This window comes from Pseudorca crassidens, chromosome 5 (assembly GCF_039906515.1).
Source record: "Pseudorca crassidens isolate mPseCra1 chromosome 5, mPseCra1.hap1, whole genome shotgun sequence".
NCBI lineage: Eukaryota > Metazoa > Chordata > Mammalia > Artiodactyla > Delphinidae > Pseudorca > Pseudorca crassidens.
This window is the reverse complement of record NC_090300.1, coordinates 13,720,340-13,744,996: the sequence shown is the minus strand read 5'-3', so window position 1 is coordinate 13,744,996 and position 24,657 is coordinate 13,720,340. Positions and strand designations below refer to the sequence as shown.

The following is a 24,657-nucleotide window of genomic DNA, read 5'->3' as shown; positions in this document are numbered from 1 at the left end:
CTTACAGAAATATATTTCTTTTACTATTCTGTAAGTTGACCTGAAAGCTGCAATTCAGAGGGATTTATACAATTTCCAGGAAAGAAAAAAATGCTTTAGGTCAGCATTTCCCACAGTGTCTGCTGAGGAACCTTGGTTTCTTAGGATATTAATAAGTGTCACATGGGAGAAAGGGTTCCGTGTTGAAATAATTTAGGGAAATACTGGTTTGAGCAAAATTAATCAGATATCTTCACTGCAGGACTGTGTGGGGCCTTTTGTTTGCTGGCAGTGGCTTTCCAAAGGGTGATGGACATAGTATGCCCTATGTGACAAATTGTCTTGACCAGGGGGTACTATTTCCAAAAACAAAAGTTTGGAAGGATTTTTGTTCTTAATCTTCTTCACGTCTTAGCCTTGTTCACCCAAATCTTTGGGTGCATAAGACCTGGAAGTCCAAGTCAGAAACATGCAGCATTTTTTTTTTTCTTTTGCTCTTTCTTTCCCCCAGTTTTATTGAGAAATAATTGACGCTCACGTATAAGTTTAAGGCGTACAGCATGATGGTTTGACTTATGCATATTGTGAAATGATTACCACAGTGGGTTCAGCTGCCATCCATCTTCTCATATAGAAAGAAGGAAGAAGAGAGGAAAGGAAAAAAAAATTTCTTGTGATAAGAGGTCTTAGGATTTATTTTCTTAAGTTTTCTGTGTATCAGTCATCATGGTATATATTACATTCCTAGGACTTATTTATCTTATAACTGGAAATGTTTACCTTTTGACCACCTTCCTTCAGTTCTCACTGTCTGCACCCTTCACCTCTGGTAACCACAAATCTGGTCTCTTTTTCTATGAGTTTGGTTTTTTGTTTTTGTTTTGTTTTGTTTTAGTTTCCACATGTAAGTGGGTCATACAGTATTTGTCTTTCTCTGACTCATTACACTTAGCATAATACCTTCAGGGTTCACCTGTGTTGTAGCAAATGGTAGGATCTCCTCATATTTTAATATATATATATATGTATATCTCACAACTTCTTTATCTATCCATAGACATTTAGGTTGTTTCCATATCTTGGCTATTGTAAATAATGCTGCTATGAACATGGGGGTGCATGTATCTTTTTGAGTTAGTGTTTTTTTTACCTTAGGATATATTCTGAAAAGTGGAATTGCTGCATCATATGGTAGTCCTGTTTTTAACTCTTTGAGGATCTTCCATGCTGTTTTCCCTAGTAGCTATACAAATTTACATTCCCACCAATAATAAGAGTGCAGTATTTTAAACAGCTTATCAATTCATTACCTTAAGAAAAAGTGGTATTTGATCTTTTTCCTAAGTTCCAATGCAATAACCACACGTTGTAGCAGGTGCTTATTATTCCCTGCTCTTTCCAGCTTAGAGTTCACAGTGATGTAAGATAAATAAGGACGGAACACTGGACACTGCAGGCAAACTGCAGGGAGCGACGGTCACCCTTCAGAAAGAAGGACGGCCAGGGGCAAATGCGTCTGTAAACATGGGCTGGGGGAGCACTGTGCTGGGTGCTGGAGGGGCCACAGGCATGAGCATAAGGGGTCCCTGTCCTCAGGGAGCCATCCAGTCTGCTAGGATGGCAGCTGGGGAACAAAACAAAGAAGCTTATGCTGAGATTCCTTTGGGGGGAGAAGATGGAAAGACAGGAAAAAGAGGTTCAATGGAAAAGTCTGAAGAACTCTTGCATGCTGTGCCTCAGGCTACCTCGTTGGTTTCATGAGAAGAAGCCCAAAGAAGTGGCTGATGTTTTTAAATGCTTTTTAAACTTAAGCCACAAATAAAATCGTTAGACATTTTGCAGACCCACGTCATTGACCAACATCTAAGATGACTTACCGGCTCAGGTGTGTTACTGGTCACGCAGTGACATTTCTTCATGGTAACCTTTTTAACAGGACCTTCCTGAGAGTGGGATGTGGTGCCCCAGGGAGGTGTTAACTGGAAGGGTCGGTACCCAGGCGCTAGTCCAGGCTGAGCCCACAGCGGGAGTGGGACCATAGCTGGGTGGACACAGTGCCCACCATATCACTTCCCCCGCCCCTTCCTCTCCCTGGGCTGGCAGATGATAACATTTACTATGTAACTCTTATCTACATATAACTTTATAATTGTGTTGTTGTAGAAATGATAAGACAGTTGGCTTGCTTAAGTTTTTAAAGTTGTGAAATTAGTCTTACATAATGTCTGATTGACAGAGCTGGGCTACGTCATACCCCCAGCTTTATTGATTTGCTCTCTTTTTCATTCCACCTGCTAAACTAAGCTATAAAGTACTTAAAATTAAATTCAAATGTTTATAATTTGCATTTTAAAGGTTGTCATATTGCTACAGCAATATTATAGCTCTTGTAATATTTTATAGTCCATTTATTAGTGACTTAATTATTTCTCACCTTCTGACAATTAATTTATTAAAGCTAGCTAAAGAATAGATGAAATACTGATGGGAAATGTCATAAGGTCCTGGATAGCCTTTATTTTTGTAACGTTTGTTATGTTGAGCTTAACCCAAAATTAGCCTTAAAATAAGATCTTATTCCATTTCACTGACTTCCCATTTATAGTTTGCAGACTCCAAATGAGAAGTAAGCGTAGTTTGAGAAATCCACCCCTCCCCACAAAGTCCTGTGTTACTGCGAGTCTGCACTGCTGAAGTTGCCCTCCAGTGAGGACAGGATTGCGGTATCTCCTAAGAGTGTACAGATATGTATTTATGCTGTCAAGAGTGTGACTATTTTTCTGTCTAAACTCTTATTAATAAACGAGTTGTAGCTGAAATATGCCAGTGTCTTTGTGAAAAAGGAGAGTGCAGGGAAGGAGCTGGTTGTGGAAATGTGGACACTGTGTAAGGCGGTGTGGAGGCTAGGAAAGAGGGCCCACACTCACGGTGGCCTGCAGCCCCATTTGCCTGGGACAGACCCTGCTTGTACACCTGTTGTCCCAGCATAATTATTAATAGTTCTCCCTTTAACCCTTAAAAGTGTCCCTGTTTAGATAATTAGTTGTGTGGTCACCCTGCCCACGGCCCCTAGATTGTCCTAATGGCTCTTGTGATCCCACCAACGAACAGGTCTTCAGAGTGGCCCAAATTGTGGTTTTTTGCCCTATTTGTCGTCCCTCCTTGGATCCCGGAAGTGGTGAGGTTTGAGGCTGGGACGTTGCTCAGGAAGGCGGGTGTCAAAGCCACCCGGGAGCAGAGGAAGAGAAACACAGACACCTTCTTAGATCAGGCAGATGGGGGAGAAGTAGGGAGGGACTGGTCTGGAGAGTGGGAGTGACTGTGTGGTCACACAAGGGAGGCTTTTCTTCCCTGGACGCGTTCACAGTTTAGTGGAAGAGATGAAACGTATCCAGAGATAGTGAGAGGATAGATGATAGATAGATGTGTTAAAATATGTAAACAGGGCTTCCCTGGTGGCGCAGTGGTTGAGAGTCCGCCTGCCGATGCAGGGGACACGGGTTCGTGCCCCAGTCCGGGAAGATCCCACATGCCGCGGAGCGGCTGGGCCCGTGAGCCATGGCCGCTGAGCCTGCGCGTCCGGAGCCTGTGCTCCGCAGCGGGAGAGGCCACAACAGTGAGAGGCCCGCGTACTGCAAAAAATATATATATATATACATATATATATATATATATATATATGTAAATAGATTATTTGGATGTTCATGGGAGAGAACGGTCAGTTTCAAGTTTAGGAATTAGGAAGACTTCAAGGAAACACTGGCCTCTGACCCTTAAGAACAACTCAGATTTCAGCAGGTGAAGAAACGGAGACTGTTGCAGGCTGAGTTCACAGGGTGAAACACTCTCAGAAATGGGAAGCATGTGTTCTAGGAAATTCGAGCGTGGACCGTGGGAGTTCTTGCACATTTCTGAGCAGCAAAGAGCCATGCTCAGAATTAAGATTGTGGACTGTGGGAGGGTAGGGGTGAAAAAGAACTCAGAGGCCGCCTGCTGAGCGTCTTTATTTTGCAGATGAGAAAATGGAAACCGAGTGGTGCATCAAATTAATGGCAGAACCATTAATGGTTCTAATGGCAGGTTTAGAACCTGACTCGTCTCTTTGTCCAGTTTTTGCCCTGCAGTCCAGATCAGGAAGATGAGCCATGTGCGGTGTGTGGATGACTGACGAATCTGCCCATAAAGCCCAGATAGCGCCAATACTCATGATCTGACGTTGTTCATGTGGGGCCCTTGAAGTCCCAGGTACCTTATTTCTGATTCCTGCTCCCCCATGAAGGTGGAGAAGAAGTCGTCTTGCATACTTTGGCGTATGTTAAGAGGCAGATCCGATAAGCTTAAAATAAGGAAGACTGTATTCAACAGATTGAGTTCCACTCAACGGAATCTGATTATCAGTACCTGAATATATCTTTTGTATTATTACTTCAGAAAACAGAAAATTCAAGTGTTTTACTTGAAAGTGTGTGTCAGTGAACTTGAATGCATCCACTGTTGAGAATCAGATATCACAGTTGAGCTCGTTCTCTCACGTGTTTAAAAGGCTGGTTTGGAGAAGATAACGATTACGTAACCTGAGTAAGAGATTCTGGTGAGTGAGCGGGTCCCCTCTCCGTAACACACAGTGCTCCTGGGATGATCTGCCAGGAGGCTTCAGGACCACTTCAGGCTTCCCCTCGCCCGTCATCATCATCTTTTTATACGAAAGTGGTTTTTACCACCCTTTTTAATGTTGATGAAAGTAACGATTCAGCTCTCCAGCTATCTTTGCTTATTAGTTTCAGATTTACCGTCTGCTTTACGCTTAAATTTTTTTAAATGTTATGAGATCTGTGCTAACAAATAGAGACCAAGATGTCGACATTCTTCCTTGACTGAGAGAAAACACTGGGAGTTTAAATATTTTGTGGAGTGTTACATAAAAAGAAAGTTCTCTTTAAAATTTTTTCATTGGACTTTGAGGGCAGTATTCTCGGTGAAAGAAGCCAGACGCAGAAAGACAAGCCCTGCGGGATTCCACTTAAATGAGGTATCTAAGATAGTCAGATTCATAAAATCAAAGACTAGACTGGGAGTTACCAGGCGCTGGAGATAGGACGTTATTAATCAACAGGCATGAAGTTTCAGGTAGGTAAGGTGGAGGAGTTCTAGAGACCCGTGTACAGTAGCACCTTGTACCTCTAGTCAGCAGTAATGCATTGTACAGGTAAGCATTTGTTCAGAGGGGTAGATCTCCTGTTAAGTGTCCTTATCACATAAATATTTTTTAAAGAAAAAAAGTCTTTTTCCTTGGTTTTGCTTACAATTTTTCTGCACTATGGAGTATGCTTCAGTCATTGTAAGTAAATTGACAATGAAGTCACGGGGAATGAAACGGAGAGAAGAGGAAAAAGGAAAGAAAAGGATGCCCAGCTCTGTCACAGAGAGCACGGCTGTTCACATACACAGTGGCGGACTCTCGCGCAGCCGTAGCTGCTGGGAGATTACCCGTGAATTCGTTCCTGTCATTGCCGTTCCTCTGTCTCTGCTTTCTATCTGAAATTAATTTGTTTCCATCTTTTACAGCTTCACAAAAATCTTGATTTTAATTGCCTTCACACTTAATTAAGAAAGCACTCTCTGAGGAATCCGTTTATCCAGTAGAGAACAGTAGTTTTTAGTGTTTAAAAAAAAAGGAACAAGATGCTTTGTCTAGGAGCATGTTATTTGCTTGCTGTGAATATTTTTATATAAGTTACTGGATCGTCCCTTCTACCTCATGGCTTTAAATATTTCTTAAATAAAGCAAGGTCCTTTAAATAAAATATGTGAAACGAAGGGTTTTTTTCTTACACAGATATGTTGGCAGTCGGCATGCAGCATCAGGAGTGCTCTGCCCTATGTTGTTGGTATGGGTTCCTGTATTTTCTCTGGCCACTGCTTAATGCAGGGAAGAGAGAAATCACACTTCATAATTGATGGAGTCTGCCCATCTGGACCAAGCAGAGATCATCTGTAATAAGGTTATTATTGATTCCCATCTCCTCTGTGGCTGCTTTTATCACTCTCCTGCCTCAGAACTTGACATTAAAAGCATCTTTTAATTGGAGGTGTCAACTCTCCCAATTTTTATAACTGTAGAAAAATAGAGTATTATGCCTTAGGATAAGACTGAGCTACAAAGAGGGGGAAAAAAAGACAGATTAGGGAAAGGTGAATGTACCCTGCTACAGGGGGAAGAGCAGAAACCCAAAGCCTCTAGTTTAATTCAGTGACAGGGGAGGTCCACCCGGTGACGTTTCCAAAACAGTTTCTCTGGCATCATCAAAACCATACAGCTGACCCACTTCAGAGCGACTGCCAACCCCACGGGAAGGGAAAAGTAATGTTTACAGGATGGAATGTGATGATGGTATCACTCGTATCATCAGATCAGCTGTAGAGGCTGCCACTCAGCCACCAGAAGCAGGGAGATTGAGAAACTTAGGGGAGATGGTGCTTCACGGTGTGATATGGTGGTGATTGCACGACTATATCTTGCATCCGCTTTTCATGTTTTACATGTCTCCACAGAAACCATCGAGGGACACATATGTAGAAGTATTCTTAAACACACACACACACACACACACACACACACACACACACACACACACACACACACACACACACACCCTTCAGATACTAAGCAAGAACAGTTGCGAAACACACACCTGCAGATACTAAGCAAGAACAGTTGCGAAACAGTAGCGTTTTAGGGGCTGGCCATCCCCTTGAAAGAGCCTTCATCAGCGGCTGCTTTTTTACCAGTTAAATTTGATACCCAGCCCCAGACTCTCTGGTAGGACAGAGATGCAAACCTTAACAGAGTCCCACACGTTGTCAGATGGCGTCTTCAGACGAGAAGTGATAAAGTACGAAGCGAGCCACTCTACCATCTGACGCACCAACTGCAGATACTATTCTGCAGTTTACAATTCCTGAGTGACTGCGGCGCTGTCCCACCGTACTGGTAAACGAGAAACGGGAGCCTGCTGTTGGCATCACTTCAGCCCTTGAACCAAGCCACCTGGGGAGCGGTTATGGGGCTGTGGCTCGGGGCCATGTGTTTGGTGGGGTCTCCCAGTTTGACTTCTCTGTTAGAGCCTTTCTGTTGCTTCTGAAGGGGGCAGAACAAGATTGCTTATTTCTCGAACGCTTTATTTCACTGAATCTGGTAGGAAATATGTATGTAATATATCTGGAACCTAGAGCTCCAGAAAAGTTAGGGAACTTCCTTGTAAGCAGATGCATTATGCAGAAGAACACTACTACATTTTTGATAAAACTTAAGATCGTTGCAGTGCTGTAGTCTTGTTTTCTTCCTGTGCAAGAGGAGAGGAATTGCTTCCCACGTTCCCATCAGATCCCACTTGAGTGTGGGATTTTGCTTTTGTATTATTCCTTCAGTGTTTATTTTTGATCTATTCTCTTCTTGACTAGAAATGATTTATTTTGTTTCTTCAGTGGCTAAAGTTACCTCCTTAAGTTGTTTTCTGAGTTCTTCTTTCTGTCAAAGACCCACCAGGACGTTTTTTTCAACATTTATTCGGCCGCGCCGGATCTTTAGTTGCAGCGTGTGGGATCTTCCTTGTGGCATGTGGACTCTTAGTTGTGGCATGCATGCGGGATCTAGTTCCCCGGCTAGGGATCGAACCCGAGCCCCCTGCATTGGGAGCATGGAGTCTTAGCCACTGGACCACTAGGGAAGTCCCCAGGACATCTTTTAAAAGTCCGTGTACATCTCTCAAATTCTGAGCGTCCTCTGTCAATAACAGATGTGGTTTTCTTGGTCAGTCGCCGCGAGCATCAGCGGCTGGTCAAGGCTGGGAAGAAGCGTTTGCCTTCCTTATCCTGGTTTGCTTGGTCAACTTCCTGTCCCCACTAGGCTTCGAATAAACAGAATTGGGCCGAGTGGAGACAGCAGTGCTGGCCGACTTCCAGGTTCTTCAGCCTGTTGTCACCTCATGCCTGTGGGGCAGAGACTGAGTTCAGACCACACACTCGGCCCAGATGGGGAAGGAAATGAAGCTTTCCCAGCTCTCTTAGGGGCAGGTGGGTGTCCCTCAATTTTAGTTCCATTTCGTAACCCTGATCCATTGCCTTAATTCACATTATCCATTTTGGGTTGTGGTTGCTTGACTCTTTAGGTAAAATGCTCCGTCTCTCAGACTTTCTCTCTTCCCTCAGCTCCTCTAAGAGTGGCCACTAGCTGCCTGGAGAGGGTGCAGCTGCAGAAAGTCTCCTTTCTGTGCCCTTGCTAAAGAACGTCCTAAAGCTCACCACCGCCCACCCCGGTGCACCTTGGGGCTGGTGTGTGCAGCGCAGGGATTTCCTGGCTCCGTCCTTCGTCCTCAAGGCTCCAAGAGGCGGGCTCCCAATGTCCCCTCCACTGCCCCTTTCCTCCTCCTGTCCTAGGGCTGCAAACGCTTGGCCCAGCCGTGGTCGGTGGAGGGGCATCTCTTCTCCCCTAGGGGTGATGCTCTTGGGACCTACATGTGTTGTTCCTTGATATGTTAAAATAATTTAGAAAAGAGTTTCTCCTTGACAGATCCTGACTTTCAAGCCTGTCGTTTTGGTGGGAACCCAAATAAAAATCTAATCTGACCTTTAAAACGGAGAAGTGTCTTTGTTTTTACAAGATAGCTGCTTTTCACCCAGGCTCTGAAACTTGCTCTTTGAGTAGGTGGAAAGCCCCAGGGCAAAATGATTTATAAACTATGGCAACATCTCTGGGAAAGAAACAGCTTCACACTCTCCTCCTTACACCTCCCACTGCTGTCGCCATGCAGCTGGCAGCCTTTTCCTCCCCACTTCATCTCCTGGATTCCCAGAAAGACAAACTTCTGGAAATATCACCTAGAGAGAGACCCGGCTGCTGAGGCAGTCAGAAGTCTGATGTGCCAGCTGTAAGAACTAGGGATTATGTAATGATCATCAAGAGAAACGGAGTCTGAATACTTTGACTAGTGTTGTTAAGTGAATAACATTCTTCTTAGAGCATCTTGGAAATGTGGCCTCCCTTTGGCATGTTGGGATTGATGAAGAATTTATGTTAAGCCTAGTAATTGCCAAGAGAGGGAAAAAAGGGGGGAAATAACTGTAGGGAGATGTATCTCACGCATATAGTCTTGTAGCAATTGAAGTTTTCCAGAATCAGAATTTCTGGTTTGCTATTGAAACATGCATCAAACACTATTAATAATATATAGCCCTTTCTTGAAGAGAACGCTTTTTACAGCATCTGGAATCTGTTTGACATCTTGAAGTTTGTGATCACTGTTGTGGTGTGCACGGCGTGGTACTGTGTCTACAGCCAGTTTTGTGGATGTGATTGTCCTCTGTGGCGGAAATCCTTTTCAAACAGGAAAGTGATGATCAAGAAACAAAGGACTGGGCTTCCCTGGTGGCGCAGTGGTTGAGAGTCCGCCTGCCGATGCAGGGGACATGGGTTCGTGCCCCGGTCCGGGAGGATCCCACATGCCGCGGAGCGGCTGGGCCCGTGAGCCATGGCTGCTGAGCCTGCGCGTCTGGAGGCTGTGCTCCGCAACGGGAGAGGCCGCAACAGTGAGAGGCCCGCGTACCCCCCCCCCAAAAAAAAGAAACAAAGGACTGAGTTGGCTTTTGGTGTGTGATAATTTATATGTCTTTACCGACTTGTGAGTTCCAAATCCTTTCAGATCCACAAAAGTGAAAACTGGCCAATCTAGAACCTGCGTTTCACGGCTCACTGATGCATTCAGCCTGCTTCCCCCCTGGTGTCTGGGAGCCCTCCGGCTTGCTCTGACCTTGGACTCAGAGGGGAGCTGCGTCTCTCATTGACCCTCTGACCTGTGCCGTTGGGACAGAGGGAGCTGTACCAGCCTGTGCTGGCTGCTTTGAGAGATCATTGTGTTCCTCTCCCTCGTCGTAAGCTGTCCTGGGACAGAACCCTTGGAGCCCCCTACATGTGGACTCTACTCTGAAACACCCAGCACTCTCTGGGCCACACCCCACTGGAGGACCCAGGAAATGCCCCTTCACTGTTTATCTTAGTTTTCCTAGGGTGGCGGTTTCTGACCAGATGGGGAGTTGGGGGTGTGAAGCCCATGGTGATTCTTCATCCCGCTCAGGAAGGTGGCTGCCTTTGCCACCTGAGCCTGCGGCTGCCCCTGCTATCAGCTCCACGTGGGATTCAGAACATTCTCCAGCCAGTTAAATGGGGATGTTTTGCCTGTGTGATTATTTTAGCAGTGCTGGCTACAACTAACCAGTAAGAATCACACACGTGAACCTTTTTATTAGAAGTATTTTTCTTCTGTCCAAGATTCATCAAAAAGATGAATTGTTTAATATTTCGTTGTGTCCCATCATTGTCTGTATTCAGGTTGAAGTTTAGAAAGGATGTAAGTTGCGGTGATAACAGAATTTTATTGTTTCGCATCTCGATATTCTGATATCATTCCCTGACTTGGCGAATGCAGGATCTATTCACTGGAGCTTAACTTGATTTATTGACACCCACTCTTATGTAGTTTAGAGAAACAAATGCTTTTCCACTGAGAAAATCGGCAGCATTGCAAATCCCCCTCGGAGTTGAGTTGGAAAGATTGAAATTACTCAGATACCTCTAGAAAATTGTTAGTGGTGGTACGTAGATTGGTTTGTAAATGCAGTGATGAGTCTCCTCTGTTTTCATGGACACGTAGTCTCTGGATGTGCAATCACATTTTAGAAGACAACTCTCTAAGAAATGGGATACTTTAGATGGAATCTGCTCCATGAAAATGAAGCTATCAAAATAACCAGTTTATATGAAAGATCATATATTTCAGAATTTTTTTGAGTACTACATGTAATTGTTGACACTTACTTGGGCCACCTTCTGGCATCACTTCTTGGCAGTAGGATGTACTCATTTCTGACCTATTTTTCCTGTCTTTTATGTCCCTAGTCATGACCTGGAAGAAATTTTTTAAAGGTGTTTTTCCACAGTCTTTTGAATAATGAGGCAGTAGTGATTTTTCTCTGCAACTTGATGTATTCCTGACAGTAATATTTGGCCCTTTCTAAGCTTTAAGCATATATTTTGTTGATATGTTACATTTGACCTCAGGTTTATAAGAGAAATAAAATTCAGCACTGCCTACGGATTCATTATTTCTATTTTTGTGTAGTGGGGAGGGCTCACCCCCAGCCTCACCAAACCCCTGTAAGCAGCACTTGTCTGGTGGTACTCTCCACCATACACATTAACCGCTGTGCCAGTGGGGACCGCAGGAACTGTCACTTATTATTCTATTTTAACGGTTCCTGGTTTTCATTCTGTTCACTTATATTCCCCCAGATTGCTAGGAAATAATTAATGCCATTCACCCCACTAAAATAACCACCCTTGACAGCAGAAATCTGATTTTACTACCACATGAATCTATCGGGGATAAAAATAGCACTTAATAATGGTTTTTAAGTCTTTTCTAACTTAAAGCATTTAAAATTCTGAACCATAAGAAAATTGCTCTCCCAGTCAACTCAGTGGGTGGACAGTATGATGTGTTAAGAGTTAAGTTTAACTCTACAAGCTTAATTATCAATTAACTTAAAAATCACATGTTAAGTAGTTTAAAACATTTCTTTCCCTACTACGTTTAGTATTAGTCACATCTTTAGGGCTAACTCTTATAGATCTTTATGTGCAGGTTTTATACAGGAAGTCCTTTATCGACTTATGGAAATCTTGAAGTATTTTCTTTGAAACCAGTGGTGATTATTCTAGTTTTCTTTATAATTATTATACTCCTATACCAGAGAGAGATTAAATGGAGTGACACCATCATTTATGTCATTATATGGCACAAAATAATTTTAGCTTTGAATAATCACTTATCTGGTGCCAAAAGCCAGAAGCCCCCCCCCCCAAAAAAAAATCTGTCTTTGTGAATAGAGATAGCTGTTTTGAGTATTTAGCTAAATGTAACCAAGATGGTAGTTACTCATGTTTAGCTGACTTCCTAAAACTAACGTCTAGCTGTGTTATAAGCCCGTGAAAGTCTTTGACCAATGTTACAATTCTCTGTGGCCAAATTTCTCCTTCGTTTACATATAACATACGTTTATGCTTTTAAAATACCGACCGCACTTGATTTTTCATGTTCTGTTCTAAAATGTGCATGTAGCATGTCAAACTATATCCTCTGGAATACTTTTAGTCCAGTATCACCAGGTGATGCGCGGTGTGGCGTTTTAGAGCAGGGTCGGGCAACGCTGGCCTGTGGGCCTGGCCGGCACCACCCATTTGTGTAGGGGCTGCAGGCTTAAAATGGTATTTACATATTAAATGGTTGCAAAATAAAAATTCAGGACATGTAAAAATCATATGAAATTCAAGCCTCTGTGTCCATAAGGAAATTTTGTTAGAGCGCGTTCATGACGCGTTCTGTGTCTGCTTTCACATTGTGACAGCAGTCACCTAAAATATTCACTGTCTGCTCCTTCACAGGAAATGTTTGCCAACCCCCCAAAAAAGAGGATCACGGAAAAAGTCCTTAGGGTGTTTTGATGCCCTGGTTTCCAGATTCACTTTGGCCAGCTTAAATCACGACTTTAAAGGTTTTCTTTCTTCTTCTTTTTTAAATAATGTACTTAGTGCGATTTGAATGTAGATCCATAGAACATCATTTTACTCTGTTACCCCAGTAGGAGGAGGGCCCCTGAGTTCTGTTCCGGAAGAGGCAGTGGACCCCTGAAGAAGTAAAACTACTTGTTAGTGTTGGACGGTCAGAACTATAAACACCAGAGGCGGGAACTAGGAAAGGAAAGCCTGTGAAAATTCCAGTTTGCTTACAGTGCCCATGAGGACAGCGTGCTATTGCAGCAAAAAAATAGTGACAGTCGACCAGAATCTTGTGTTATAATCCAGTAAAATTTGTAACTAACTTTAGTTCACATGTAGTTAGCGAGATGTATAATCACGATTGCGCTGCTTGGTAATGAGGCACGACAAACGAGCCGTCCAAGGATTGAGTTTAAGTCGTGCTCAGGTCAAGCATTTCTTGTTAGGGGAGGGCAGAGAAAGGGGAATTGGGTGGAGCCGGTGGGCAGGCTCTAAATTTCTTCTGAAAACCCCTAGTTTCCTCTCACCTTCCCCTAAGGCGGGAAGGAGGGCTTTCTCTCGAATTATAAAATCCAGGCAGTACTAACCACATTCTATTTAAAACTCTCTCCACCTCCACCTGGAGGTGAAGCCCCAACCCAGACCCTCTCCCACGGTGGCTGGGGGTGGGGCTGGAGGGTCTTTGCTGCTTCCTTACACTCATCACAACCTGTAATTATACATGCGTTGGTTTGATTCCTTTTCTTAAGGTACCTCTCTCTCTCTCTCCCCCAGATCTGAGCCCCCGGGTGGCTGCGACCCTGTGTGTCCCGCTCATCACTGCGTTCTCACGACAGAGCCTGCCACACGGCAGGCACTCAAAATATATTTATGAGCGAATGAGTGAATGAATGAATGAGTGAAAGAAAATGCCGTTGATCTAGAGGACACAGATATCAGGTGTCCTTCCCGCCCTACATCTAGGTCCCGGAGTACCTACATTTCCCTGAACTTGGCTCATTTACGCGTGCACGGAAAGCCTTTCTTGGGAGCGTTAGGTTTGGGACTGGTGACGGCTGGAGGGTGGAGTGGCTGTCCTTCCAGTCTCAGTATCAGAGGGTCTCACTGTGTCCGTCCTAAGGCGGTGAGTGGCACCTGTGCCGGTCCAGGAAGAGGAGGTTCCTGGACAGCTCCAGATGCCTGTGGGAAGGGCAGGGCCTGAGGCGGGAGGCCAGGCCTGGGACAGCTGGGAGGAAGGAAGCTACGAGCGTCTCAGGTCCCCAGACCATTTACCTCTTATTCAGATCCTCAGTCTTCCCTGCCCTTTACCAGAGGGTTCTTTGCCCTGTCTGCAATGCCCTACTCTTAAAGATTCATGGGTCCTAAGGAGGACACACCCCCAGGGTTGAGGAATGACGGGGAGAGGAGGCCAGACAGGAGAGCAGCTTGATTCAGCAAAGGCCGCTGAGATGGGAACATGGCTCCTATACGAAGAGCGTTTCATGCTTTTCCAAAGCATGCTCAGAAGTTGAGTGCCACGTGAGGTAGCAGGTGGGCATGGGCTCCTGGTGGGCCAAACGAGAAGTCCCTGAATGCCAGACCGCCACCGTCCCTCAGTTGTCACACCCCTCATCCCGACGCTCGCGGGCCCTGCTGGGTACCACACTGCTGTGCTCCCGGGGAAGGAAACCCGGACCCCGCACGCAGTATCTGCGGGCTGTGGGTCCACCTGGGCTAGGCTTTGTGCTGGTCCTTCTCTCACCTGCGCCGTGAGCTGACTCCCAGGGCACAGGACATGTGCCCTGGTGTGTTCTGCCAGGGACACATCTCCGTGAGTGCAGTTGTAAGTTCACACAGCCCCGGGCAGGTGGGCGTGGGTGTGCACACGTGTGTACAATATCGTTCTCGCACAGAGACGCTGGGACTAGCACCTGGGGGAGGAAGGGGACCCTGCCTGCACCCTGGAAGTAGGTGAGTGGGGGCTTGGGGGATGGTGGTGCCAGCAGAGACTATGAGCCCTGAGCGTGAGAAGTCCCTGCTCTGGTGCGCACTCTGCGACCGGGCACGTCGCCTCTTCATCCGTAGAACCGGCAGGGTCTCACCGCCTCCCAGGGGGTGAGATCACGTGTAAGTAGCCCAGGGCATAGGAAATTCTCAATACACGGTACTCATTATCAGGTCAGTATGAGTTCAAAGGCGAGAAACAAGCAGCTCTTGATGCTCTAAGACTTCTCTGTGTGTATATCTTAGCATCACTCGAACTTCACCGCAGCACTTTGCTATGTATGGAGACGTGGTTACTCCATTTCATAAAGGCAGGTTTAAAGTTGCAAAGTGAAAAGCAGAAGGTTAGGTTTCCCACCACCTTGCGTGGGGAGTTGCCTCTCTGCTCAGAAAGGGGAAGATGCAGGAGCCTGTGAGTTCTGTGGTTGACACCAGAAAGGCCGTAAATATGGTAGTAGCTGGTCGAGTGGTTCTTGCCCCCCTCCTAGCTCTGCTGTTCCAGAGTACGGCAGACTCTTTACTGGGCTCAAAAATAATGCTCTTCAGTCCAGAGAGGTCTCCACTTGCTTTCCTCTGTTAACTAACATCTAGACTTAGCTATCGCAGACCTGAGAGAAACTAATGACACCTTACAGTAAAACTATGATTGAATTACTGTCTGTTAATTAGGAGTTTGAAAATCACCTTGATCCCCTTGGAGAAAAACCTTGATATAAGTAGATGGTAATAAAAGTGAAACTATGTTTAATTCAAACTGTATCTTTTGAAATTTAATTAATTTCGTAATAATAGTTTTATTTATTTTTATTTTTTTAAAAAAATTCTTGGCGGCACCCCGAGGCATGTGGGATCTTAGTTCCCTGAGCAGGGGTCAAACCCACGCCCCCTGCATTGAAAGGCAGAGTCTTAACCACTGGACCACCAGGGCAGTCCCTCATAATAATAGTTTTCAATGAGCATGTCAGAACTCTAAATGGTCCTTGGTCTCTTGAAAGAGTTATGTAGCATCCAGAGGTTCCTAATACAGTCTCCGGAAGTAACTTGCTCACTGAGTAGTTGGCTTTAACGAGCTCGAGTTCCCCTTTTCTCCTGCAGGGAAGACTTAGGCCAGGTTTTATTTATTTATTTATTTATTTGGCGGTACGCGGGCCTCTCACTGTTGTGGCCTCTCCAGTTGCAGACCACAGGCTCTGGACGCGCAGGCTCAGCGGCCATGGCTCATGGGCCCAGCCGCTCCGCGGCACGTGGGATCCTCCCGGACCGGGGCACGAACCCGTGTCCCCTGCATCGGCAGGCGAACTCCCAACCACTGCGCCACCGGGGAAGCTCTTAGGCCAGGTTTTAAACCAGTCTCATCAGTTCTTTGGAGACACTCCCCTCCATCAAAGATGTAGCCTCTGCACTCAAAGTCTTTAAAACTTCGAAGACTGGGGAAGTCACAGTGGTGCCCTGCCCCTCCTTTCCCTCCTCCCAGACATTTACTGGAAGCAGAAGCAAGTGGCCGGCTGTAGACTGCATCCCCACTGGACACCCTGGCTACCTCCTGGCCTAGTGGAAAGCTCCTTTCCCAGCTGCTAAGCCCCTCCCGTACTCATATCCTTTCCTGCCGTCATGGCCACAGAGGGTATTTGAGCACAAGGTGCACTTAAATTTCATGCTGAGATGGTACGAGGGTGTCACGTAAGCACATCGCTACTATAGTTGAGAAAATCGGAGAAGTGTTTTACAGCGTCGAGAGGCTGCCCGTGACCGAGGGCCCTGGGGAGGATGGGGTATGCGTGCACCCGTGAGGTCCCCGTGGTGCAGAATGATTCATCATGTGCTATAAAGTAGCCTGTTGAGCATGAGAATGTGGAATAAGGCTTCCCACAGTAATCCTGTGCAAAATGACATGTAACATCCCGAGTTCTTCCCTAAGGAAACTTCTGATTGTGTGAGGTTGGTCATAAAATGGAGAAGTAAGAGGGTTATTGTCATTTGAGTGCGTGTGAACTTACTATATACGTGCTGTCTACACAGAAAAAAGCACAGCGTGATGTGAAGTGGTAGGAGTTATTACATCGTTTTTCTGGATAGTTTTATAGTTGCGTTGGAATTCCTTTTTAGGGTAGTTTGGGTTCTGTTTTGTTGCTCAATTTTCAACAGTTTTCGTTTTCGCTGAGTATTGTATCATACGGCAGCAGAAGCAGTACAAGATCAAAACCAAAATTCTTTTTGACTTGTTGACATTCTGTGTACTTCTGAAACTAAAACTATGCAGAACATTTAAAACTTTGCCAACAGTTCATGGTAGAATAAACATTTAAAATCTGTACATTGAGTTCGTAACTAATCTCTTGGTTTATTGGAACTCCCAGCTTTTCCAGAGCCCTTTTCTATTTTCCCTGTGCTATTCTGCACTACTGAGCTTCACCAGCCCTGACCTATTTAAATATATTTGGGAACATGGAGACTTCTAGTAATCTAAGTCTCAATTCATCTAGAAATATGAGTGACTTCCTTTCACGTAAAGGTTTGGTTGTGGCTTTATAGTTTATTAACTTGTCTGCATAAAATAAAAATTTCTTATCTGATTTGAAGGATGGTTTTTAATAAGGTAGATCACCCTTGTGCATTCACTGTTTTAATTCCTCTAAGCTCTGGCTCTGTGATTTTATTGTTCTTTTTTCTTTTATTCCTCTATATAGTGCTCTTTTTCCCCCTCCTTAATTTCCTCTTTATGGTGTTTTCTCTGTCTTTGCTCCTTTCTGCTCTCCTCCAGCCTACAAATGTGTATTACTAAGGACTTCTAGTGGCTAATGCTGGAAGTGCCTCTCAGAAATACCCACAATGTAAACGTTTGGTCCATCCCAAGTGCACTAGGCACCAAAGCAACTAGGAGAAAAGAAAGCACCTAGAGCAATAAACTGGTTGTTTTGACTACATGATACTGTTTATTTCCATGAATTTTATACTGAATCCAAATTGCTGTTTAGATGAGTACAGGCAAAACCTGTATTACTCTGTGTATAATAAGCATAATGTCTCTTTGCTTTTATATTGACATGGTAATTCACTGCAGGAACTACTGTTTAGTTAAAACTTGAAGTTTAATCTGTGAAATGCAGCCCTTTCTAAGTGTGTGAATATGGTTATATATTGATTTAGAGTGAGAAGGGGTAGATGGAGACGTTGACTGTGGTAGGAGAGGCTTTTCATCATGTGAAAATTCAGCTAGATACTTACAGGTGAAATGGGATCTCAGTTTACAGGGTTTGATCTGAAATATAGTGCATGAAGATTCAGCGTACAGCTCAGATAAAAGGTAAGTAACAGGAGAGCTACGTGCCTCACCCTTAGGTACCTACCACCCTAGCTTTGCAGTGAACTTTATGACGAATCAGAGCATGTTGAAAAGCTAGAGAATTCTTGGCTTCCTGAATGTGGACTCTGGGTCACTCTTAGCTCATAATTTGCTCCAGATTTACACAGCACTTGGCATCTCTTCTCTGGCAAGGAATGATTGTTAAAATAGTTGAATACAGTGTGGAGGAGGTCTATAGGATGCCAAAAGCATACTTCAGTTGACTATGATAGATACTGAGAGTTTACTTCTCAAGAAAATTGCGTCGATCTTGAAATACTCTCCCTTTTATAGTCAGTTATAACGCTTGTTTTGAACATGCAAATTTATTTGCATGTGATCAATACAGTAAGGGATAATTTTAACTGAACGCGGATTTTGTGTTTACCTGTGCACGGTCTTGACGGCAAGAAACACTAGCGAGCGCAGAAACTGCACCTGGGTGAATTGAATGTACACACCCACCTCACACACCCACCAGCTGCTACATCAGATCACCGGGTGTGTCCTGCGCTGCGCCCTCCGCATCTCAGTTATAACCTCTCACCAGACATCAGACCCCCTCCTTCCACCACTCACAGTAACTCAAGAGCTGCAGCCCTTCCCTCCAGGTCTTTTTCAAGGTCAGGTGCCACACGCCACGCTCACTGCTGCGTTTTTGCGTTCCTTAACTACGTAACATGTGCAGGACTGTGCTATCACTTGTATTCTGCTCCTGCCTTTTGTAATGTGTCACAGCAGAATTTCTGAGTGTTGTGCCCTGACCCAATTTTCCCCACAAACCTTGCGTTTTTTATCACACAGGTTTTTTTATAGTGTGGTGATTTTTAGGAATATGTCTGTCACACAGCAGAACTGTCAGTACTGCCATCTTATTGTCCAGAGTTACCAAATGACCAAGTCTGGAGCTCCTAACACTGTAGACCTTCCAGAAACTCTCCTCCCACCCCTGGAAATGTTCAACATCCTTGTTCTGTCCCTGCCCCTCTGACCACTCCTTCTGTGTCTCTTATACAGCTTCCCTCTGCTTATTATTATCTGCCGTGTTGCTGTGATGTTTTCATCTCATTTAGCTTTAAAATTCCTCCCTCGGAGATGTAGACATTCTTTCATCTCAGCTGCTACCTTGGTGCAGAAAGCTTCCGATTTTCCAGCCCTAGAACCAAGCTTTCCCACGGTTTCTAGCTGCTGCTGCAGATCCTCAAAAGACTGCCCCGTTCACTGCCAACTCCTCTGCTCAGCTGGGGCGGAACTCCACTTCCGGGATGAGTTAACACCTCAGAGACACAGTGTAAACCTGGAAAAGCTTTGCAGCGGTCGGGTGCGGCACAGCCTCCTCGTCTGTCCGGTTTACCCTCTTTGTCTTTGGCTCTTCCTTCTGTGCCCACAGCACATCAGTCACCGGGTCCTGCTCTGTCCTTCCCGATGTACCCTCTCCAGCCCATCTCTCTTTCCCAGCCCCACTGCGTCCTGCCCCCCTTTCATACCCCCATCCCCCATTCCTTCCTTACTCTTTGTTCAGAGCCTGAAATTCTACCTTGATCACAGCACATCTCAGCTTAAAATCGTTATTCCGGGGGCTTCCCTGGTGGCGCAGTGGTTGGGAGTCCGCCTGCCAATGCAGGGGACGCGGGTTCGCGCCCCGGTCTGGGAGGATCCCACATGCCGCGGAGCGGCTGGGCCCGTGAGCCATGGTCGCTGAGCCTGCGCGTCCGGAGCCTGTGCTCCGCAACGGGAGAAGCCACAACAGTGAGAGGCCCGCGTATCGAAAAAAAAAATCGTAATTCTGTATCGCATCCAATCTGGCCCTTTTCTAGCCACGTTCCCTACTTTCCTCTAACACAAGTGGAAATGTCTAGAGAGCCTAATGGTATTGCACATTGATCTCTGTCCTGGCGCCTCCCATCACACCCGCAAGGAGGTCGGTGTGTGGCAGCGGCCACGTACACTCCTCTCTACGTGTTCATTAACAATCCAGTAGTGTTTTCTAAATGGCAGAGTTCTTTCCTTTTTTGAAAAAACTTTATGTTTTAACTGAAGTGTAGTTGATTTACAATGTCATGTTAGTTTCAGGTGTACAGCAAAGTGATTCAGTTATACATATATATGCTGTACATATATTCTTTTTCATATTCTCTTCCATTATAAATTATTATAAGATATTGAGTGTAGTTCCCTGTGCTGTACAGTAGGTTCTTGTTTATCTATTTTATATATAGTAGTGTATGTATATTAACCCCAAACTCCTAATTTATCCCTCTGCCCTTTCCCCTTTGGTAACCATAAGTTTGTTTTCTGTCTTTGGGTCTATTTCTGTTGTGTATATAAGTTCATTTGTATCATTTATTTTTTAGATTCCACATATAAGTGATATCATTTGATATTTGCCTGGCAGAGTTATTGCTCTCATTTTTCATTTATATAGGTTGTTTTTCTGTAATTTTCTATAATTTGCATGGTGAAAAATGTAGAAGTCAGGTTTCATGAGGAAACTAGGACAGATTACTCTGGAAGCGGTTTTTTGTTTATAGAGTGTTTTCCTAGTGACCTTGCTGGAAGGGACGCTGACCTGGAACGCCTCAGCCCCGGGTGGGGGGTGCCCGCACAGCGGCCTGTGTGAGGTGGAGGGGCTTTAACTGCAGCCTGCAGCTGCCTAAAGACCGCCACAGCTGTGCAACTTTTATGCCCCAGTTCAAATGTGTGATTTTTATATTATTTTCAAGTATTAAAAAGCTATGTGGTAATTCCCAACAATAACTTTATAAATGGTTTCTCTTCCATTAGTTCAACTCTGTGACATTTTGCTGTACTTGGAAGCTTTAGCGAAAGGAAACGTTACCTCTGCATTTCAATTTAGAAGTCTCGGATCCCAGAGTTCCCGCATTTGGTTCAAAAATTCTTCACCCATACAGTAATAATTATTGTAAAGTGTTAAAGACAAAAGTAGCATTGTTAACTGAGGATGTTACTTTCAAGAACACAGAAAAAAAGCACCAAAGCTGACAGATTCCAGAGGGAATTTCGTTTTTATTTTCTCTACGTTCTCAGCGTTGGTGAACGGACTCACTTTCTAGGGCTGTGTAGCACAGGTTGCAAAACAGAAAATAAAGAAACAGTCTGCAGAAATCTAGTAATATAAAATATATTAATATAATAATAGTTCTCATAATCACACCTATAAACAGAGACGTTTGCCTTATACTAACATGGGGAGTTACTTTCAAAACAGGGCATTCTTACAGAAGGCATTTCTGGTTTCCTTCCAGCTTAATAAAATATGAATTTTAATTTTTACTTTGCCTTTAGTTGAAACTTCCTACTTTCCATCTTCTTGAGACCTATATTAAAACCTTATCTTAGGGGCTTCCCTGGTGGCACGGTGGTTAAGAATCCGCCTGCCAAGGAAGGGGACACGGGTTCAAGCCCTGGTCCAGGAAGATCCCACATGCCAAGGAGCATCTAAGCCCACGCGCCACAACTACTGAGCCTGCGCTCTAGAGCCCATGTTCCGCAACAAGAGAAACCACCGCAATGAGAAGCCCGCACACCGCAACAAAGAGTAGCGCCTGCTCGCCGCAACTAGAGAAAGCCCACGTGCAGCAACGAAGACCCAATGCAGCCAAAAATGAATAAAATTATTTTTTAAAAAAAAAACAAAAAACCTTATCTTAGAGTTGATCGAATTTATGAAATGGGTTTCTGGGCTATGTTAAATCTATAGATTATCCTAATGCGTTTGTTCCAGAAATTTAGGAGGTACTGTTAACCGGACACTAATGTGAAATCCATGAGCAACAGCTATTTGAAAGCATCTTGTACTTTGTAAACAATATGAGGGTCCACGTGGTAAGTTACTCGGGCCGGCAGCGGGATGTCTGATTTCGGTGCTGGGACTTACACCTGTGCATGTAAAGTGAATCGATGAAATGTGCATTGATGCAGATCATGCTTATAAAACCAGTCACTCTACCGGGCCTTGCGTTATAGTCACATATTACCGTAATGTATACAGAGAAAACAAGATAACTTAAAGCAGTTTTTCCCTTTGACTCATCTCTTGATGTCACTCCCCACGTATTTGCTTTTGTCTAGTCTGAGATGCTTATTCTAGTGGTTTCACATGAAATATAAATGATTTCTGTTTTTTAATAATGAATTGGTCAGTGGAGCCAAGTAAACTGTTTAATGTTGTCATTTGAAAAAAATGTTTTCCCAAAGTGCTTTATAGAAATATTACTTTATAAAAACACACTTCTGGGCCCGTGTCAGTAGCTGAGATGTTGCTACATATTGTGTGTAACACCTGTCGGGAGCCAGGACGTTCCCTAATGCTTCTGTCCATCCTCCTGGTTGGAATGCGCTTTCCTCCTGTTCAGCTGCTGCCCGTGGTCAAGACCTTCCTGGTATCGTGGAAACAGCAGAGGCTTTGAGTCAAACGGAATCCCCGTCCCCCTGTTCACTAGTTACAGTCCTTTGCTCATCACAGCAGGTGACCTTGGGAAGGTGGCTTTGCTCTGGGGTCCTCAGTGTTCACATCTGTGAAAGCAGCATCACCAACACCCACCTCCCGTGGACTTTGGTGAGCATTAGAGGAAATGGAGGACGCCAAGTACGTACCTGATGCCAAGGAGGCGTTGAAATACTTCCATTTTGACTCATTCAGCCAACACTTGCACTGTTTATAATTGCACCTCGTTACAGAGTGGCAGACCCAGCCCAAATGGCCGCACCCCTAGATCTGATGGTGCCTCCACGGTCTCCCTGCTGTGTCCGCAGTGCATTCAGTCATAGTTGTCAGCTGTGCGAGAACAAGACCTCAGCCAGCCGGGTAGGCAGGCAGGGAGGCCCGGCCTGGCCTGGTCCTGCCCTCTCGGCCCACTGGACCTTTAACCGAGTGCGCTTACAGGAGCCCACAGGCCAGAGAGTCCCCTGAACAACACCTAGATGGGCCCTTTACTCGAGGAGAACTCACACGAATATTGCAGGAGTGGAGGGTTAATGGACTCAATCTGTGGGCAAGAATATAAACTTAATTATAAATATGTACCCTGCAACTATAAAAAGATAGAAACTGGCAGTTCCTCCTCCCAGAGGGAATGATGCGCTCATTCCATGACAGGTGTGGGGAAGTGAATCATCTCTGCTGAGGTCTGGGTGGGTTTTCTTTCTTCCTGTGTCTGAAAGTTGCTGATTGGTTAGCAGGTACCCACCTCTCCTGGGCTGACTCTCTGGAATCCCCTCTGATACGCTCTGCAGGGACCTGCCCCTGGTCACTTCCATACCCGGGGGGCTGGCTTTTCACTGTGTTTGCATCCTTCACCTGGGGTGTTAGCCACCTTCATAATTTATATACTGCACATAAGTCGGGGGACACATTCACCCCCATTACCGGGAGAAGGACTTGGTATTGAGCTGTCCCGCTACCCTGCCCTGGCTTAGGAGCGTCTCACTGTCACGCCCAGGAGCACGTGGGCAGCGGTGGCACTGCCACGTTTTATGTGATTACTGTTTGCTCGTGGCCCCGGGTCATTCTGCTCTTCATGCGTTCTCAGCACCGACCTCAGGGTCCCACACGTGCAGCCTCAGCGCATGACTGTCCCCAGAGTAAAGGATCAGTCCTCCGGCATCACAGAGCACAGGGGCAGGGCGGCGTCCTTCTCTAGCCCCTGGAGGTGGACGTGCGTTTCTGAAGCCTTTCGTGTCTTGTACAGTTACAAGGTGCAGCACTCTTTAACCTTTGGCAATACTTTAAACTGGAAGATGCTTCTTAGAGGAATAGTGCGATTTGTTGTTTCTCTGAGCTTCTTCACACCAGGCTTGTCAACAAAGCTAGTATCAGTAATGGGTGTGTAAAACATTGCCAGTGAGAACAGGACAGGAAGGCACACTCATTCAGCTAATTGGGGGCTTCCAGAAGGAGCTCTGCCGGGCCCCCGGGTGAGTGCGGAGTCCACTGCGACTTCACCATTGGCAAGTTCCAGCCGCAAGCATCCTCTCCTCTAATCCCCACAGTATTATGAGCCCTCATAATGTCTTTTATTCAGCTCAGTTTACGGGTAGGAAATTACGGCTCCATGATGTTTCATACCTTGTCCTAGATGACAAAGCTGAGGAACCCATGTAAATCTGTGCTCGTTCTGCGCCTACCCCAGCCCGGATGTGGATCTGTTTTGACCACCTTCGCCCGTAGGCTGTTGGGATGCGCGAGTCTGGCCTTAATGCTGCTGTTTTGTTCTCTTGCTTTCCTTCTGTTACTGCTCCTGTCCTGCCCACTTGTCTCATGACCAGGTTCATTTTGTTGCTTTTCCCCCCTGTCTGAATGGTGGCGGCACGGTTGGCCAGTTCTTTGATACTGACCTGTGACAACCACCATCCTTGCTGGGGGAAGTCCTTGCTTTGCGATGCCTCTCGTTGGCTCGGCTCAGAGCTGAAGAAGGTTACTGATGATGGTATGAACCTTTTCAGTATGCAAATTATGTAATGGTACAAATGACTTTCTATCAGTGTAATTGAGTTCTGAACTATTCATTTTTATCACTGCCTGTTCAATATGTCAAGCTGTAAAGTAGAATATTTAAATTTGCAGGAATGACTCAGATCTTGAAGAACAAATGTGAAAATACCGAATTCCTAAGTGGGGGCCGTGCCCCTGGGCTGTGCACTTCCTGAAGACAGGGGCTGTGTCCTGTAGGTCACCCTGCCCCCCATTTCTGCTCAGCGGCTGCCCACAGGACACCTTCCA

General features: G+C 45.2%; 1 protein-coding gene across 1 annotated transcript in view; it reads left to right on the top strand.

The window, feature by feature from the left end:
* PLCL2 (phospholipase C like 2) overlaps positions 1 to 24,657 on the top strand; it is a 192,384-nt gene that overhangs the window by 115,421 nt on the left and 52,306 nt on the right. The gene's annotated exons all lie outside the window — the stretch shown is intronic.